This window comes from Callithrix jacchus, chromosome 20, assembly GCF_049354715.1.
Source record: "Callithrix jacchus isolate 240 chromosome 20, calJac240_pri, whole genome shotgun sequence".
NCBI lineage: Eukaryota > Metazoa > Chordata > Mammalia > Primates > Cebidae > Callithrix > Callithrix jacchus.
Genome location: NC_133521.1, coordinates 40,043,992 through 40,065,353, shown reverse-complemented (window position 1 = coordinate 40,065,353; position 21,362 = coordinate 40,043,992). Strand labels below are relative to the sequence as shown.

General features: G+C 43.2%; 1 long non-coding RNA gene across 1 annotated transcript; it reads left to right on the top strand.

Moving 5' to 3' along the window:
* Nucleotides 1-1,488: 1,488 nt before the first annotated feature.
* Nucleotides 1,489-18,523, top strand: LOC128930274 (uncharacterized). The gene is made up of 3 exons (XR_008478123.2): nucleotides 1,489-1,791; nucleotides 14,145-14,265; nucleotides 16,761-18,523. It is a non-coding gene; the product is annotated as an uncharacterized LOC128930274 (long non-coding RNA).
* Nucleotides 18,524-21,362: the final 2,839 nt, after the last annotated feature.

The window sequence follows — 21,362 nt, the reverse complement described above, 5'->3', positions numbered from 1 at the left end:
ATAAGACAAGACCAGGGTCCCTGTAGTCTTGATGCCTATTGTCTGTGACCCACTCTTAGCAAGCAGATGTCACTCTCAGATCCTTGCCAAATGGCTCCTCTTGTTATCTCTCTTATATTTCCAGCCTCTCCAGTTTCAGGAAGGGGTCAGTCCCATTTAAGGCCTCACTTGATTAAGTCAGGACTACCCAGTTAATCTCCTTGGTTAACTCAAAGTCCTATCTCATCACATTAATTGGTTCTGCCCTTAATCAAGGGCAGAGGATTATACAAGGTGTGCACACCAGGGGGCAGTCATCTTGGGTCCATCTTTGAGTTATGTCTGCCAGAATTCTAAGAACAGTAACTGATACTATTAACAACTGCATCTTCTATGTGCCAGGCATTATTCAAGTGGCTTAATTTGCAACTGGCAAATTGTCATATCAACTGTAAAAAGTACTCCTTCTTAAAATGATGATATAGAGGTCAAGGAGCTAATAGCTTCGCAAAGGACACATGGGCCCAGCAAGGAGAAGTCAGATTTTAACCCAAGTCTGTGTCATCCAGAGCCCAGCCTGCCTTTCTTGTCCACTGTAGTAAAGCTTATTATCTACTGTACCTGCCCAAAGGTCTTGCTCTCTTCGAACAAGTGGGCTCCAGAGGCCCCCAGAGGGAGCCCCTCTACCTTCCTGTAAGCCTTGGATGGATATCCCAGAATTGAGGCAGAAAGCCCATTTGAAAGGAATGGGAAGTGTCCACCATATAGGGCCACAGAGATATCACAGGGATCCTGGAAACAGCATCACAGCCACAGCAACCCACCTACCAACCAGAAAACAAGGCAAGCGGGGCCTCAGGCCATTTCCACTAGAACCAGAGCACTCCTGCAGGTCTGAGGAGTCTCAGAAATCTCTAGGGCATGCAGACTTGCATTGGGAAGCATCTCTCGGCCCACCAGGGGCACAGCTGATGTGGGCACCTACCGACAGCTCCATGGAGCCCACACTGAACTTCCCAGGCCTCTAGCCCTCCCCCACCACAGAGCTGGAAGCAGATGGTCCAGAGTCACTCCAGTGGAAATTAATGGAGTCAGACTATCCACACACTTCTTTTCAACCATAGAGAAATATTTTCCATGAGTCAAACACCAGATGTGTTTTGTTTATGGGGCAATTTAGCACTTGCGAGGGTAAGACTCTGAAACTGGAGAAGAGTTGAGCTTGTGTTTCAGGCAAAGCCTAAGCACATTCCAGCCATCTGCAGTAAAACTGTGGGGCATCATTTCTGAGAAGGAGCCTGGACCTTGAACTCAATGCCTCAATACCTCCCAGAGAGAAAACACATTGCTTCAGCAAGTGACTTGATGTCTATTCCTAGGGGTTCAGTTTGTGACTGTGCTGGTTGAATTGGCAGGAGCCCTAGAGATGGGGAGGGGCAAAGGAGGAGAAACGGTAACACTGAAAGAATGAAAAGGTTCTTTGGGTTCAAGAACAGCCAGAAATGAACTAAACTAGCCTGCACCAGTGGTTCCCAACGTATGGTTTCCAGGCCAACATCAGCACCAAAACAGAATTTGTAAGAAATGCAGATTCTCAGACACTGCCCCAGACCCACTGAATCCAAACCTCCAGGGGTGGGGCCCAGCATTCTGTGTTTAACACATCTCCAGGGAAATGTGACATTCCGTGGAATTTTGGAGCCACCTCTCCAAACCCCAAAGGTATACTTTACACACAGCTCTCGTATAGCTTTATGTAAGTTAGTTAACTGCTCCATGACTTCGTGTCCTCATCTATAAAGTAGATTAATGGTAAGCCTCATCTTCTTGTTAATTTATTGTGAGGATAAAATGAGGGAATTCATCTCAAATGTTTAGAACTGGAACGTGCATGGTATACAGCATGAACGAACTTTTGCTGTTATCATCTTTATTATCTGCATTTACACTTTCCATCAGCTGTGACGCTAGCTGGTAACACTAATATGCACTGTACTCCATGCACTTGTTATGTGCCAGGCACTGTTCATGTGATTTCATAGGCAAATGGATAATGTCATGAGCATTAAGAAGTCCATTTTTATGGTATTCCTTACCTCCATTCATTCATTCATTTATCCATTCATTCCTCCCTGTTCCAGGCTTCGATAACAAAGCAGACATATCAGAGCCTTCATCCTCATCCAAATTCATCGACTTTATGGTTACCCACTGTGATATTTAGAACCCAAATCCACCAAGGTCTCATCACCTCTGGTTTCTCCTTAGCACCCTCAGGGCCCCACCACCTCCTGCACCCTCAGGTCCCCACCACCTAGCTCCCTACATCAGCTGCCACTCTCCACTCAGAGTCTGCCTTTGTCTCCTGCCTCCTCTGAGTCCTTTCTTCACCCCCACACCTTTCATAACGCTCACCCTCATAGAAATGTGGGTACTTGTTTCACGGCCAGCAGGGCCCACTCCAATCAGCAGCTAAGTGCTGCTTCCTTTGGCCCTGACTTCCCTTCTTGATAGGAGTCTCAAAGCAGTGTTGCTTGACCTTGGGGAATGGCAGAATGGCTCTTTTCATTTTCTAAACAATAGCTCTAGGCATGTCCATGCCACCAGGGTGTGGAGCAGGGTAGATTCAATATGTTAGTAAGTAGTCAGGGTATAAAGACATTATATTAACAATTGAAAGGGAAATGCATGCAAGTGGGAAAATTTCAGAGCTTCCAGCCTCCCATTCACTCTCAGGGGTGACATGATTCTAAGGCCTAATATCCTAAATGTCCAAACACCTACACAGACTCTTATTTATACAGACTCTTATTTATCCATTTGTTCATCTAGTTTGCAAATCTCTCTGTCTGTAACTGGAGGGTCACAGGTATAGAAGACAGGCCATTTGGAATCTGCAAAATGAAGTGTCAGTCTTGTCTCCAGACACCCACTAATGCAGACAGTGTAGAACAGAGGATTGAGAATTGCAGCCCACAGGCCAAATACAGACCAGGGCCTGTCTCTACAGAGTTTTATTAGAACACAACCATGACCATTTATATATTGTCTCTGGCTACTTTTGTACTATAGGGGCAGAGTTGCGTCATTCTGAGAGAGACCACCTGGCCCACAAAGCCCAGAATATTTACTGTCGGGCCCTTTAAGAAACAAGTTTGCCAAGTCCTGGTCCAAATAGCAGATCTTATGCAATCTGCCTTAGAAGAAATCCAGCTGGGTGCGGTGGCTTATCCTGTAATCCCAGCACTTTGGGAGGCTGTGGTGGGTGGATCACAGGAGGTCAGGCGTTCAAGATCAGCCCGGCCAACATGGCGAAACCCCGCCTCTACTAAAAATACAAAATTTAACCAGGTGTGATGGCACGTGTCTGTAATCCTACATGGGAGGCTGAGGCAAGGAGAATCACGTGAACCCGGGAGGCAGAGATTGCAGTGACCTGAGATCGTGCCATTGCACCGCAGCCTGGGCAACAAGAGTGAAACTCCATCTCAAAAAACAAAAAAGAAATCCAGCTTAGCCTTTTCACTGGTCTGGTTGATTAGTTTAGTTATGGAATAAAAATACCCTCTTTAGTCTATCTGGGCTGAGACTCAGCACAGGCGTTTTAACTAATTGTATACACATAATTGTACCAATAATATAACCATTTAAAAATTAGCTAATGAGTATGCTGCTTACTGAAAGCCCAACACTGCCTCATTCAATGTCAAAGAAATGCAAATTAAAATTAAAATGAGATTCTATTTTTCACTTGTTTTGTTGATAGACAGCAACAAGTTTGTTAATGTATAGAAGGTAAAAGCCAGGAAGTAGAGATGAAGAATTCACTAGCAATGGGAGTAAAATTGTGCAACCTCTGTGGCAAATACTTTGCTAATATCTGCCGGAGCCATAAATGCACCTACATTCTGACATAGGGATCCACTTTCAGGAATTTATCCTACGGATGTGTTTCCAAATGTGTTCAATGACATCTAAATATTACAGTACTGTTTATAGTAGCAAAAACTTGAATGAGGGTGGAAGTTATCCAACAATAAGAATATATAAATAATTTCTGCTATGCTAATACAATGAAATACTATACAACCATAAAAAAGAATAAACTAGACCTAATCCACCTCCTATAGTGAATAAAGAATGCACTAGCTTGAATGCAGGCTGTGTGGAATATTCTCTAAGATAAGTCATTAAGCAGAACAGAAAGGCATGATATATGTATGTGTGTATATAGTCAGTGCCCATTGGTATAAATGAAGGATGCACACACACACACACACACAAATACTTGAAAATGGGTAGAAAATCTGGATATTCTGCAAACAAGAGACTCACAACTATGATTGTCCCTTGATTAGACACCTGAGGGTCTGAACTAGACAGGACACTACATTTTGACTTTATACTCTCTTGCTCTGCTTGATTGTTTTTTAAACAATGTACAGATTTTGTCATTTAATTAGTTAAAAAATAAGAAATTAAAAGTTTCTTAATTTTAAAAAAGAATGTGTGACTCTAGGTTGGTCTTACAACTGTGCTTCCCAAGACCAGAGTCCCTTGTGTGTGGCAAGGGCTGGGGAGGTATAATGCCATTGCTGTTAGCCGTAATCACCTTCCCCAAGACCCCAAGAAAAAAGCAGCTCTAGCCAGGAGCAGGCCAGCAGCCTGCAAACTCTCAGGCCACTCCCTAACTTGCAAACTCTCAAGCCACTGTTTACGAGAAGCCAGTGTCATTAAAAGAAAAAAAAATCAATAATCCATAGGGGTGAGACCTTTGGAGTTGGCCTAGGAGGCTCTGGATTCTAGTGACGCCTCCAGCAGCTGTGAGATTGTCAGAAGAGTCATATCAAAGCCCCCATGTCTTGATTCCTCACAAGTGAAAGCAGGGATCACACTGCCCCCATGCACAATGGGCTGGGGATGGGGTCACATTTATCCAGCACAGATCCTGTGTGGACTCTGTGCTAAGCATGTCACAGGTCACAGGCTCTACTGCATTCTAGTCCTTATGGCAGCTAAACAGTTATTCTCATCTTTCTGATGGAGAAATTGAGATTTAGGGAGCCATAAATCAATCATCCAAGGTCACGGGGTTATTAAGTAGCCATCAGGGCACGTATCCAGGTCTGTCTGCCTGAGCCTGCAACAACTACTATATCCTGCCTTTAAATTACATGAGATAGAATGAGCTCATCCACCTAAAATGCCCTCTTAGATAGTAGTTACTCAACACATGCCATTCATTTCAATGTTCCACAGACTCCCAGGGTGCCAGGATAAAGGTGGCCAATGGTCAGGACCCACCAGGCCCGGCTTCCACATAGCCCCACGCACCTCCGCCATGGTATGGCTGGATACAGTGGCCTAAGTTACCTGCTCTTGGCCCACCAGGCCCTTCCCAGCCAAGCAGAGCAAACCCAGCCGAGGACTCTGGACACTGCAGCAGCGCCCTTGTGCCCCCTGTTGGCCTGACCATTATTGAAGCTCTTCTTCCAGCAAGCAGAGGCCCCAGCTTTAACACCCACTCCTGATGTTCTTCTATACTTTCTACGTGCAGCTCTGTGGTCCCTCTCCATCTACACGTACCTCTGTGTGTCGGCGTCTCTTTCACTGTATCTCTCAGTCTCTCTCTTTCTACCTCCTCTTGCTGTTTGTCTGTACAGTCTCTGTCTCCCTGTGTCTCTGTCTCCAATTCTGTCTCTCTTTCTTACTCTCTCACACACACACCAGAATCAGAAGACAGATTGTGGTCACCTTGCTGAACCATATCTGGCTTCCTTCCTTCAATCCGGGAGCTCAGGACTCCTCTGGCAGACAAGAGAGCCCCCAGCCCAGGATATATTCAGAAACAACAAGATCGAAGTGAAAGATTAGACAGGGGGTCAATGTGCAGAACTAAGAGATCATATTTCCCCAGAGAGAAAGAAATGAAAGGAGAGAGGAGAGAGACAGGGAGTAAAAGGGCTTATATTCAACTTTTCCGTTTAGTTTCATGCGATTCTCCCAATATCTTATACCATGAATCCCCTTTACTCAAGTTAGGTCAAAGGGCATTTTTTCTTGAACTAAACCACCCTTGACTAGGGAACTAATTAAAAAAATTAAAGACTCTCAGCCTCATTAGTTGTTCACAAGACACTGTTTTGTGGATTGACTGGAATACCCACCATGTTACTAGGTTATTGCTAAAAAGCAGCTGCACTTAAAGAAATAGCTCATAGGATTCTATAGTGTAAAATGTATGCAGTTCATTTTTTTACACAGCAATATGTGTGTGTATGTATGTGTGTGTATATATATGTGTGTGTGTATATATGTGTGTGTATCTATATATGTGTGTGTATATATGTGTGTGTATATATATGTGTGTGTATATGTGTGTGTGTATATATATGTGTTTGTATCTATATATGTGTGTGTATCTATATGTGTGTGTGTATATATATATGTGTGTGTATATATATATGTATATAGTATTTAGTTTACCTGAGGATACACGGGAACTAAGGCAGTCATTTCAGTTGCTCAGTTTAAAACCAATGCAGCAGCTGGGCTCGGTGGCTCAAGCCTGTAATCCCAGCACTTTGGGAGGCCGAGGCGGGTGGATCACGAGGTCAAGAGATCGAGACCATCCTGGTCAACATGGTGAAACCCCATCTCTACTCAAAATACAAAAAATTAGCTGGGCATGCTGGCGCACACCTGTAATCCCAGCTACTCGGGAGGCTGAGTCAGGAGAATTGCCTGAACCCAGGAGGCGGAGGTTGTGGTGAGCCGAGATCGCGCCATTGCACTCCAGCCTGGGTAACAAGAGCGAAACTCCGTCGCAAAAAAAAAAAAAATGCACCAGGTCCTCTCCTGAGCTCTTCTCAGTGGGTAGAGTCATGTGAGGGCATACAGAGTGGCTCACTACTGGTCCTAGAAGGAGCTTCATTCCCTAAACATGCCCAAACCAAAACACACACACACACACACACACACACACACACACACACAAGTGCACATATACACACACTCACAAAGTACACATATACAAAGTACACAGACACAAATTATACCCATGTGCACACACAGCTACACAGAGAAAGTACATACATACACATGCAAAGTAAACATACACGAAGTATGTATGGTCATTCCTCAATATATGGGTAGGATTGGTTCGGGGACCTCCTGCAGATACCAAATTTCACCAATGCTCAAGTCCCTGATAGAAAATGGTGTAGGATTTGTGTATCATCTATGCACATCTTCCAATCTCCTTCAAATCATCTCTAGATTACTTATACTGCCTCATACAATGTAAATGCTATAGAAATTGTCATTTTACTGCATTATTTAAAGAATAATAACAAGAATAAAGGTCTGTATACATTAGAACACGTGTAGTTTTTTCTGCATATTTTCAAAATATGCATATTTTTTTCTGCATATTTTGTAGTTGGTTGAATCCATGAATGCAGAACCCACAGATACCAAGGGCCAACTATATATGTGGCCAAATTACACACATGCACATAAACACATATGAAGTATGCACATACATGCACATATAAGCAGAGAGATTATTAAAAGTCATCAGGTACCATTCAAGGTGTGTTCACACCTGCCATAGTAGCAACAATGTAAGAAGTGCTTATTAATTTTCCTAGCACCCCTAGGAGACATGGTCTCATCAACATTCAGCTTTTTAAAGGGAAGTAACTTGCCTGGGCAACACCTGTAGGACACAGTGGAGCCAGATGTGAGCCCATTTCTGTTGAATATCTCCCCTCTGTGATCAACCCCAGGCTGCTCTCTGTAGGTGAATGTGTCTGTGCATTCCTGCCCTGTTACAGACAAGGCATCTTATACATGTGTGTCTCCCTGTGATGAGATCTCAGCACATTGTACATCTCAGGGTGTAGAACAGTGCTCTCTACACTCCAGACTGCTGACACCATTCCAGATTTATTGCATTTATTTAAAAACAACAAACATTCTCAATTATTTCTATGCTGTTTGGGGCCATAATTTACTCAGAGGTATGAGCTATCAAGTTTCTCAGGGATCGCTTCAAAATGTCAGATCTAAAAGATGACTCCCATGTTAGTGAATATGAAACACCCATTTGTATTTTTCATTTTTATTTTGATTTAATTTTCAGACAATTCAACTTTCTCCCCATGCCTGAGTGCCTAAATTCATTTCACTTGTCAAAAGAGACAAATTTTCATAATTACAAAATAAAACATGGTGGCCCTCCTTTGGTGACCGCATATTTCATGTCAATTTTTTTTTCTAAATGAAAATGCCTTTCCTAGTCTAGTTGACTTACTTCTGACATATTTTTATTCTGCCTCTGCTTAGAACAGACAAGGGTGCAGGCTAAACATTCACTAATGTTTTATTATGTTAATGAACATCTGTAAAAAGGGAGATGAAATTTCCCAACCCAGCCTGTGAGGTTCACACCTTCTTTTCTATAATTGGCACCTAAAAAGTCAACGTTCTGAGATTGCGAGCTGTAACACAAAATATGCCCTATTCCCTAACGGTTCTCTCTGCCTTGACCAAAAAGCCTTAAGTCCTCCTGCTGAGCTCTGTCAAGGTGTTCAATTCAGAGAGGTCAGAAACATTTAGGGTTTTCTCACTGTAGCTGCCAGGCATATGCACAGGATATAGTGGCGGCGGGGAGGGGATAGGAGGGTTCTTAATAAAGTGTCACTTTCATTTATAAAAATAATATATATTCTGCATATGAAAGTTTTGAACAAACAAATTACCACAGAAACAATAAAAACCAGAAAAAGACGGCCTATAGCCCCAACATCTAAAGCAAAACACAGCCAACATGTTGATGTGAATTCAGATTGCTGTTTCTAAATTAAAATTTGCTTTTAACTCGGTTGGGCTCTGGAATACTTATAAATGGATGCTTTAGATGAAAATGAAGAGGGAAAGAAAACATTTTCTTTTCTGGAGCCTGTTCATTGGTACTAGAAATTTCTAACTCATAGGTTGTTGAAGTGCCGGGTTTAGTCACTAGCCCCATTCCCCTGCTACCATCCCCGCTACCTGGACACAGACCACTCCCTAAGGAAGGTGATGGAATTTACAACTCAGTAGTCAGTAAAGGCTGACAAGTGCAGAGCATGAGAAGAAGCTGTCGAATGAGGAGAATATACAAGGCAAGGTGGGACAATCGAGAGTGGCCACTTTAGGAGCAGACTTAAAGGGACAGAAAATATTTTTGATGCACCTGCACATGCACGCATTTATCCAGATACACAGGTGCTCATCTCCAGCTCAGTATCTGTTTCCCAGGGGCCCCTTGTCTTAGATTGGGGCCCCTGGGAAAGAGACTCTGAGCTGGAGATGAGCATCTGGGAAGCTTCCTAGCTCGTGCTTGTGGGATTGCCAGTTGTAGAGGAAAGGCATGGACACAGGATCGGGAGTGGGGGAAGCTGAGCTGAGAGAGTCTCAACAAAGCCTCAGTGGACCCCGCGGGGAGCTGTGAACCCATGATGGTTCTTTGGTGTTGTCCCAAGACAGTGTGAGAGGGTAGGCCTTTCTAGCTCATACATCAACCAATTACTGGATGTGAGCTGTCCTGGGTGACGTGGTACTCTTCAGCCCAGGCAATTCCTGAAGCAGGTGATGTCCAGGGCTGGTGTCAGCAGTGCTTCCAGCATGCTGAAGCACCTGCTACACCAGTAGCTCACTGGGGCAATGCCCCTTTCCTGAATGAAAAGGCACACAGGTCATCAGGCCCTCAAGATGCTGCTGCCAGATCATGCCCAGAGCTCAGAGGCAGAAATCAGCAAGAGGCCACAATGACAAAGGGATCCACATGCTTGTACTCACAAGCTGCCAACTCAGCCCAAAAACAAGGGGAAAAAAATAAAGGAAAAGGCACAGTTCACTTTGCACAATGCCTAATACTCTAATCAATATGGTAGTTATGTACAACAGGAGACAGCCTTGTCTTGGGATACCCTAAATTTAAATTAATCCAGAACTCCTATGTTCACTGCCACTACAGCTATACTGACAAATCTGTGGCTGGTAAAAATCAGTATTTCTCAAAAGATAATGACTGAAAGAGCAGACCTCTCAATCTCCTCACTGACCAGATTCTCAGTGCCCTAACAGAGTTCTCAGCTGACCTTGCCGCACTGCTTATCAGAGGTTTAGGGATGTCAGGCCAAGGAAGAACTACTAGTAGGCACCACATGCCACCAGATGTCACAGGGAACTCTTCTCTCCCACTCGGGCACTTGACTATCTTCTTGCCTGATAAGTCAGAAATGCATTATCATTCCCACTTTACAAATGAGAAAACAGAGGCCTGAACTCTTGTCCAAGATCGCCTAGAGTGTGCAGCACCAGAATTTGCACCCTATCCAGAGCCTAGATAGCACAGTCATCAATCAGGCTATACTTACACCCCCATTCCCAACAGTGTTGCTGCTCTGCTGTCTGAGCTGTGGCCTTATTTCAGTATAGTCATTATTGTCTGTTATCAAAGGGCATGACTTTCTCTTCAAGCAGTGAATTGCAAGTCTGTGGTTCCCTAGCAGGGAGGGTTGCTCAGTCTCTAAAGAATGACAATGCACAGCAAGACACTACGACTCTCTTCAGCTTTGGAAGAACGATTTCTCTCATCGTTTGTCTAGCAACCTAACTATAAGGAAAGAAGAGTTGCCTTAAACCCCTTATCCTTTGCCTTTGACAAGCTGAATGTGTCCCTTCAAACCTGAATAATGGGTCTTTTGACAGATAACTACAGCAAAGATAAGGAGAAAGGAATAAAACCCCATGAGAATTCCCTGTCCACCTAAATGCCATTTCTCTGGCAAGGCCAAACCTAGAATATAGTTGGGTGTGATACTGTCGATATTCTAATAATATCAGGAAAACACGTAAGCACTGGTTCTTCATTAGGTTAATGCAGCAGACTGAGCCTCAGTTTTCCCATCTGTAAAATACAAGGCTCTGACTAGGTTATCTTCAAGTTTCTCTCCACTTCTGGTATTCTGTGATAAGGTTCCACAAACCCCTATCTTATTCCACTTGCCTTGGAAAGAAGTGGAAAAGATGTAAAGCTACCACCTCCATCATAATAACATCAGCACCCAAAACAACAACAATGCTACACTTCCCTGAGGTGTCTGCTGCCCCATAATAGAACACATTTAGAAAAGTGCTTATGTCAGAAGTTTTCAAAAAAATGTTCTTGTTTCGCTGTGGCTGTAGTAATAGAAACGTCAGCAGACAAAGACCCAAAGCAAGCTGCAATACCCCCCAAAGCTCATTGCAATGTTTAGACGATAAATTGAAATTAGAATTACAAAAATGACACTCTGGAAATTATTTTTAAAACTAAAAACACTAAAAAAAATAGACATGGCATGCGACTCAGCGGTTCTGTGGACACCCCCCGAGATAGAATGTCTCAATTATGGCAACATCGCCATTACCCTCTCAGCTGAAATTGCATGTGAGAGCGTCATGATTTACATTTGTAGTTTATAAAATAAATTAGGCATAAAAGAATCTCATAATCTCAAACACATTTAGCTTACCAGATTTCATGAAGGTAAATGGACATAGCCTGTGATCCTTGAGGCAGCAAACAATGATATTAATGATTCATTAATATGTTCATTAGCAGAACTTTGATAAATGCATAGATATTCTCTGCCAGACAACTCTCAGGCAATGAATTAGCAAAACTCTCCAAGACATGCCCCTTCCCAAAATGACAGGTCCTTTAAAAAGAGTTCTAAGGAGAAGGTTGACAGCTAAGTGACTATGGTTTCTGACCTGCCATTTTTCAGCATTATGCACACTGCCTGAGGCACAAAGTCAAGTGTGTTGCATTTAGAACCATGCACAACAGATATGTTTGAACCAGTGCTCCGCCTTAGCCCAGCCACTACTATCTCTTGGATAATGGATTGAATTATCCATCGAATAATTATCCACTGCCTGGATTGGTGCAGTGGCTCCCTACTGCTCCCTCTGCTGCCTTCCTTAAACTGCCTCCACCCTTTCTCCATACAGCAGCCAGAAGGATGCATTAAACCTGTACCTGCATGCAACTTGTCAGCTTAACTCCACTCAGACAGGCAACACCCTCAAAGTTCACATGATGGGATCCCATCACATCTTTCTTACTTCCCCTCCTATATCCTTATCCCATAACTCATTTTGCTCTACACAGGCCTCTTTGCTATTACTGGAACTTTCCAGAAAAGCTCCTCCTTCAAGGCTTTTGTGGTTTCAGTTCTCTCTGCTCTTTCTTCACATATTCATGCAGGAACCTCCCTCATCTCTTCGGAGGTTTAACTCCTAGGTTACCTGTCTTGACCACTGTCCTTAGTAATATTACCTATCACCTGTCACAGTCCCCCCGCAATCTCATACCCTATTACCCTAGTTTACTCTTTGTCTAATAAAATATAAAGCTTCACATACTATTTACTTATTTTTATGTTTGTTACTTAATATCTGTAATCCCCAGGAGGGTAGAAATCTTTGTTTTGTGATGCTGTATCCCCAGGCCCTAGAACAGCATCTGGAGAGAACAGACACAGCATAAATATGGGAGGGAAAAAAGGAAGAAAGGGAAGAGGAAGAAGGGAAAGGAAGGCAAAGAAGGAAGGAAGAAAAGCAGGGAAGATAATAATATTAAAAAAGAACTACTGGGCCAAGCATGATGGCTCACGCCTATAATCCCAGCACTTTGGAAGGCAGAGGTGGGCGGATCATGAGGTCAGAGTTCAAGACCAACCTGGCCAACATAGTGAAAGCCCATCTCTATTAAAAATACAAAAAATAGCCAGGTGTGGTGGTACATGCCTGTAATCTCAGCTACTTGGGAGGCTGAGGCAGGAGAATTGCTTGAACCCAGGAGGCGGAGGTTGCAGTTCACCAAGATTGCGCTACTTCAGGCCAGCTGGGCGACTGTGCAAGACTCCATCTCAAAAACAATAGAACTTTTACATTAGGATGATAGAATTATGCTTATGCTTTTCTCTATTTATAATACTTTATTATTAAATCATATTGCAATTTAACTTCAAAACATCTGTAGAGTAAATTATTGGCTTTTTTTTTTTTTTTTTTTGAGACGGAGTTTCGCTCTTGTTACCCAGACTGGAGTGCAATGGCGTGATCTCGGCTCACCGCAACCTCCACCTCCTGGGAACAGGCAATTCTCCTGCCTCAGCCTCCTGAGTAACTGGGATTACAGGCACACGCCACCATGCCCAGCTACTTTTTTGTATTTTTAGTAGAGACGGGGTCTCACCATGTTCGCCAGGATAGTCTCGATATCTTGACCTTGTGATCCACCCGCCTTGGCCTCCCAAAGTGCTGGGATTACAGGCTTGAGCCACCGCGCCCAGCCCAAATTATTGACATTTTGAGGTGCTATGTCTTTAAATTTTTTTTTCTTTTAGAAACAAAGTCTTGCTCTATCACCCATGCTGGAGTGTAGTGGCACATTCTCAGCTCACTGCAACCTCCGCCTCCCATGTTCAAGCGATTCTCCAGCCTCGGACTCCCAAGTAGCTGGGCCTACAGGCATGTGCCACCATGCCCCACTGATTTTTGTATTTTTAGTAGCGACGCAGGGCTTTTCCATATTGGTCAGGCTGGTATCAAACTCCTGACCTCAAGTGATATGTCCACCTCGGCCTTCCAAAGTACTGGGATTACAGGTGTGAGCCACTTTACCCAGCCTTCGAAATACTTTTTGTGTTCAAATTGAAGACTCAATTTCAGTGTGTCATTAAGAACTGTAAACAAACACATTAAGTAGAATATACCCTTGCAATACACAGTTTTATAAAAATGTAAGTCAAGAAATCCTACAAACAGTGTTCAATTCCAGACTGATAATAAACACAGGGAGAGCGGTTATGGATGACTGTGTATGGGCTCTGATATATTCCCTTCCTTCTCTTTTTACGCCTCATTCTTGCTGCCCAGTCAACTTGGTATTGTGGATGAGGACACTCCTGGGCCAATGAGTGGATGTGTTAGAAAGAGCTCTGCCTGTCCAGCCTTCCCTCCATGGTCTACCACATCAAGTCCAACACTTGATCCATCTTCCTGACTCCGTTTTACAGGCCTGTTACTTATAAACTCTTTCTTTTTTTTTTTTTTTGTTTGAGATGGAGTCTAGCTCTGTGGCCTGGCTGGAGTGCAGTGGCATGATCTCGGCTCACTACAACCTCTACTTCCCTGGATCAAGTGATTCTTCTGCCTCAGCTTCCCCAGTAGCTGGGACTACAGGTGCGTGCCACCATACCCGGCTAATTTTTTGTATTTTCAGTAAAGATGAGGTTTCACCATGTTTCCCAGGATGATCTCCATCTCTTGACCTCACGATCCACCCAGTTTTGCCTCCCAAAGTGCTGGGATTACAGGCATAAGCCACCACACCCAGCCTATGAACTGTTTCTTATACCTTCCCCAGTAGTTTTGTACTTTACAAGTCTAGATTCTAAGATCTAACATTACAGTCAATTTATGCAAATTCAAATATATGCACCTGGCCAAAGAGGAAGGAGAGAAGAGGTGTTGGAGGGTTGCAGGAATGGGGGACAGGGAGTCTTGCGGGAGAGAGAGACCCCTGGAGGGACACTGGTTGGGGATGGTTCATTGGGAAATGTCAGGTAGGTCCCCAGTGTGCTCAAAGGATGTGACATATACAAAACTCTGTGGACAGTTCAAAGGATGGTCCAGAATCATTTGGACTCCATGTGATGTCTATTTCATGCTCTGATCTTAGACCCTAAGCCTGGGCTTGGATTTGGCCCCATTGTCTGTTTAATTTCCCAAGGCCATCTAGCCTTGGAAAACACTGAAATGGGAAAACATTTCAGTGTTTTCATTAAACTCACTGGCTCACATCAGTGCCCCACACCCAGTCATTGTTACTGAGGGCCCAACCCACTCTATACACACACACACACACACACACACACACACTTGCTCACCGCCAGTCTGAAATGGATGAGGAATTCTAGGTGATGAGGAAGAAAGAGTAGACATTGGAAGGTACCAGCTGGGCAACAACTTGCCAGGAAACACTTAGTATACTTAGGATAAAAGTACTTAAAACGGAAGAACTGATTGAAGGGATACATTAAAGAAGCACCAACTCAGGACCAAAGTTCATGAATGAGTAGAACTAGTAAGTGAAGGATAAATAAATGAACAATCCGTGAATAATGATCAGGGTATGCTTTTAAAAAACTGAGCTCTAAAGGCCAGGTGCAGTGGCTCATGCCTGCAATCCCAGTACTTTGAGAGGCTGAGGTGTGCGGATCACAAGGTCAGGAGTTCAAGACCAGCCTGGCCAACATGATGAAATCCCGTCTCTACTAAAGATACAAAAAATTTTCTGGGTCTGGTGGCACGTGCCTGTAATCCGAGCAACTCAGTAGGCTGAGGCAGGAGAATCACTTAAACCTGGGAGGAGGAGGTTGCAGTGAGCCAAGATTGTGACACTGCACTCCAGCCTGGGCAACAGGGAGAGACTCTATCTCACAAAACAACAACAACAACAACACTGAGCTCTATAGCTTTCAAACGTGTTCTAGCTCATTCAAATGAGTTCCAGAACCTCCGGCCAACTCTGGTGACTTTGGAGAAGCAACAGTATCCACCAGGTTCCCTGGTAAAGCTAAGTCAGTTTCCATGTCCCAGCCACCAAAATATCTAGTAAGAATGGCTTATTTTATTTATCTATTTATGTATGTATTCTATTCAGGATGCAATTACAATTTAAACTCCAACTCATTTTGATGAGCTGATTTATTCAACAACTATCAATAGAGCAGCAATTTTATGTCAAGAACTTGTGCCAGAATTTCTGCTCTGTGCACAAATCCAAGCAATTTCTTCCACCGAGCAGAGAAGCATGGTGAGGGCATATCAGGAGGTGTGAGAGTAAATCCAGACTCCACTGCACACTCGTGAACTTCTACATTCTGTCCTCTTTCCTTTAAAAAATGGGAAATCTTTTCTTCAGAACAGAAGCACCAAGAGGCCACTACCCACATGCATAAATCCCCTTGCTTCTCTATTTCTCCCTTGCCTGTCATGCATTTTTGCTTATATTTGTAAGAATTCAAATTAAGAATTTAAGGTCAAAATGAAATCTGACAGAGAGACATAAAAATTCTTAACTAGTTGTATGGAGATGGTGCCAACGATATACCCCAGGGACATGTTGCATTTTTAAACTTCTATTAGAACCTCTCAATTCAAATGTGAGAGCTTACATGCAGAAGATGAGACAAATTATGTTATATAAAATAAGAAAGGTGGGTTTTTTTGCAAAGATGAAAGATGCTGATGCTTCCCTCCTCCAATGAATTGAAATGACTCATCTACTCTTGGGAAAATCTGAAGTGGCTGGTGATTTGATTGCTTTTTCTGCTGTAAACATATCCAAGAAGTGCAGTCCAAGAGATAAACAATAAAGGACGCTGTGAAATTCAAATAATTTCATTTGTTTCTTTCCAAAATGACACTGCCTTGAAAATGATTTTTAATGTGAACTATAAACTCTCTTTATGTTGGAAACAGTAGTTGTGGCCACTGAGTCCACTAATTTTGGCCAACTACAAATGGTGTTTACCCCTTCATAGGATTCACCATAAATGTTAGTCCAATTCAGTCATTTTATAAATGAAAGTCACGGGATGAATTGCACATTTTCTTACAACTTATTGGTAAGACATCATTCTGACTTCATTTCTGTTTCTTTTTCTTTCCAGAACCTCTAACTATTTTGATAACTCACAAAGCTAAAAATGTTCAATGTTTAGGAAAACACCAGAGAACTTTTTAAAATTCATGGTACCCCAAAGGCTGACAGCAAGAATATACTTTCTGGTACATAAGAAAGAAAAATGTATTTGGTATGACTGGCTGTTAATATGTCATCAAGATAAATCATAAGTCTTATTCTTGGGAATCTTAATAAAAGAAGTCACTTGAGACATGGAAAGTACAAAAATAATCACCAGGAGGCTCTACCTTTGACTAGAACCTGGGGAAATTTTAAAAGTGTTCATTCACAGAGACACTTAAAAAGACATTGCCCAAATTTATCAGTGTCATTAATTTTGGTGACTAAAAAGTTTCCTTAGAGTAATTTACAATGCCATCATAAAATACTTCATCAAAAGGAAATGCTTAGATTTAATACAAAACCGTAAACTCCCAAGGACTCTGGGACAATGGTCTCAGCCAGTCTCCTGAGAAGATGGAGTGATCTATGGCTTCCATGTGCCTCAGGAATTGGTCTCACCCTCATCTAACGTTCCTGCCCTTTAGGTTGTCACATGGCTCTGGGGTGTTTGTTTCCTTCTGGGACTCCAGAAAGAAATGTGCTTTGAAACAACACTCTGATCCTTCACTGTCTATCTGAGGGGAGCAAGGGCAGGAGGAATGCTGTCTTCTGGACACCGTAACTGGGTGATGGAACGAAGTAAACATGATTAGTACAGCAAACACCCTGCGTCCACATTCCAGCCTTGCGGTTGGAAGGAGCTAGTCCTCTCTAAATGTTTTTGGGCACCTCAGTCAATCAAGGCAATTGGTTTCACTTCGTCTTAAGGTCAAGAAAGCTGTTAGCTACTGGGCCCTTCACATGGCAAAAGAAGTCTATATACTAAAGAACAGAACCACCAGCTTTCCATTTTTCTGCTATTCTTCCCTACAAGCTCCTAAGGCAATTAATCCAAACTCTGGCACCAACCCTGATGAATTGGTGTGCTCCAGCTCTGCATTCCCACTGCTGTCCATGCCTCCTTCCAGGTGTTCTTGCTTTTAATTTGTTTTGCTAAAGTAAAACTCCTTGTCTTCCTCCATAATTTTTCTGTTCGGTCAAGGCTTCACCATTTACTTGGATTCAAAACCTCTCTCTCAGCTGTACACAACCATCCAAGTTGTACACAACCAGCTTCTTAAACACCCTCACTCTCCTCCCATGTGCAATCTCATTTGCAAAGGGCTGGGCCAGCCAGACATCTCACTTTACTCACCAGAATCTTTAATCTACTTTTGGTCTCTACCTGGAAAAAAAAATTCTGCACAACATTACCAAATAAATCTGCCAAAAGCACAGCTCTCCTGATGTCACTCAGACACTCAGAACTTCTCAATCATTTCAGATCTTCTACCAAAAGTAGTTCACACTTTTTATCTAGCTTTGGCCTCTGTTGTGATAACTAGCTATGCAGCCTCACTTCTCACTATTTCAAGCCACACATAGATGCACGAAATGTCCCGACATTACACCTCACAGTCGCTTCTGTTGCCATTGTTCTTGCTCCTTCCTTGGCCTGGAAGGACCTGTCTCTGCTGCTACTGGTTAAATTTCAACCATTCTTTCCAACTAAAGTACAACATTCTCTCCCAAGAATTCCTTTACACTCTCACCATCAGAAAAGCTGTTTTGTTTTTCTGTGGAATCCTGATTATATCAGACTGACTGCATTTTGCTATAGTCTATTATTTTGTACATATATTTTATCTCCCATGTTAGGCTGTGAGCTGTTGAAAGCAGGGATTCACCCGCTTTGTCCTGATTTAGGTTTGTATTATTCGATTAAAATATTTTTGTTGGATGAATAGATGGAGGGATGAATGGATAGATAGGTGGGTGGGTGGGTGGGTGAATGAATGGATAAATGGATGGATGGATGGATGAATGGATGGATGAGTATATGGATGGACAAGTAGATGGATGGATGAATGGATAAATGGGTAGATAGATGGGTGGCTGGATGGTCAGATGGGTGGGTTGATGGATGGATGAATGGATAAATGAATGAATGGATGAATAAATGGAATTCATGATCTCCATACATAGAGTAGTTGATACATAAAACCATGAAGCACAAGGTCTCTATGATCAAACCTTCAGCTGTAAGTAAACAGTACTCCCTTTTTTCATCATACCTATAAGTTCTGGATAATCCCTATCTAAGTTGTAATGTTGACAGTTAAAGGAAATGCCAAAAGAGCAACAGGACCAAGAAAAAACTACTTGAATGGAACATGATGAAATATGACTATTTCCCATAAAAATCTGAAGACCTTGCAACCTTGGAGGAGGATATTAAACAAAGAAAACCTGAACTTTGGTAGACTGCAGGAGTCAGCCAAGTGAAGACAGGGGACTGAGGAGATTTTCAGGCAGAAGAAACAGCCTACATGTATGCTCAGAGGTTTTAAGCATGGAATATGCAAGAAAATGCAAATAAATGGTTGAAGCTTATTATTCAAGGAACTTGACGATGAGAAGAGTATTAGAGTTCTCTGGAGGAACAGAACTAATAGGAGATACATACATATATAAATATGTATGCGTTTATTAAGGAGTATTAACTCACATGATCACAAGGTCCCACGACAGGCCATGTGTGCAAGCTGAGGAGCAAGGAAGCCAAACCAAGTCCCAAAGCTGAAGAACTTGGAGTCCAATGTTCAAGGTCAGGAAGCATTGGCACGGGAGAAAGATGTAGGCTGGGAGGCTAAGCCAGTCTAGTCTCTTCACACTCTTCTGCCTGCTTTTTATTCTGGCCATGCTGGCTGCTGATTAGATGGTACCAACCCAGATTAAGGATAGATCTGCCTTTCCCAGTCCACTGACTCAAATATTAATCTCCTTTGGCAATACCCTCACAGACGCACCCAGGATCAATACTTTGTGTCCTTCAATCCAATCAAGTTGACAGCATTAACCATCATAAGAAGTAAGCCTAGAGATGTAGAGATGGCCATTAAATATTGACAACTTTCCAGAAACTCCTCCCTTGAGCAGTTTCACACTTCTTGCCTTGGCCTAGGTTATTCCCCTTGGAGATGAGTTCTTTGGTAGATTCAGAGAGCTCTGTTACCAGGAGGGCCACAGAGAATGAGCATTGATCCCAATTAGTGAGAACGAAACTGAACCAAGGGCTCAAAAGGAGCTCCCTGGGGGGCACTAAAATTGGCACTGGGATTAGAATGGTTGTAGGGTATTACCAGGGCATCACAACTAGAGGCGGGTTGTGGGAAACAGTACCAAAAGATAGTTGATTATGAAATACATTCTCAGAAGCTGCTAACAGGCAGTCAGAATCACTAATTGCAGTCCGAGCTTCACTTTTCTCATAGGAAAAGTATAAACATTCTGCACATGTACCCCTGAACTTAAAAGCTAAAGGGAAAAAAAAAAAGTGGAAATAGCAATAATGACAATGACACAATCAACACTGCTTGGGTACCTATTAATTGTCAGGCACAGAGCTAAGCACAGGTTGAGAGAATTTTTCCCCACAACAACTGTAACTGGGAGGCATTATTATCCATGTTTAACAAATGAGGAAACTGACATGAATCTGGATTAAGAAATTTCCCCCGGCCCCTGTACGTAGTGACAGCTGAGCTGTGCTTCAAACCCAAGCAGAGGCAGGCTTCAGGGCTCCACCGCCTTTATTCCCCTGTTCTCTGGGCTCATCAGGGCTTGACTCCAAAGTTTATACAAGGCTGGTCTGGGTCACTGCAAGAATTGAAAAATCAGTCTCATTGGGAAAAGAGAAATTAAAAAGCTATTCCTGCCCAGTCCCTAATTACAAGCAATCAGGAGGCCAGTGAGTTATCCACAGCCCCAGAGTGCCTCCTAAGGCTAACAATCAGGAGGGACAGAGCCATAAATAAGTCCTTGCAGTGACTATAGTCATTACCCTGTCCTTTAATAAAAATAAGAAATCAATGCATTACAGCAAGGCCAGAAGCACACTTCTCTATAACCCTGCAGCCCACAGAGCCTAGGGAGAACCTTCAGGGGCTGGAATTCCCAAGGAAAGGACCCAGCAGCATTGAAGTAGGAGGGCAGGACAGGCTGAGAGTCGGAGAGTGAGGCCTCTTGAAAGGAAAAATATCGATGGGGTTCTTCAAGGCAGAGGTAAATGTGGCACGGTATAAGGGCCTCAAAATATTGCACAGAAGGTATGAAGAATGTGGATGAAACAACAGCAATCTGCACCGCAACGATGACCACACAAACTGCAGCCAGCTCAGAACCAGAGCTGCAGCCCACCCGAGTACACTCACAGTCCCTCTGCATGGTGATGGGCAGAGACCAGCTGCCCAGGTCTCTCTGCAAGGCAGGATTTGTCGTCCCAGCTGTGATGAAAGCTGTCAGCCTGTAGTCCTCAGCTGTCAGCCCTTTCTGGATTCTCCTCACTCGAGGTCATCTGCTTCCCTGGGCAACCCCCATCAACAATAGATGGAGGCAGAGGGATAAAGGCCGAGCCATTTTGTCCCAAAGAAAGACAAGGCTGATGGGACATACAAGCTCCAGAGCTCCTGCATCACAGCTGGGC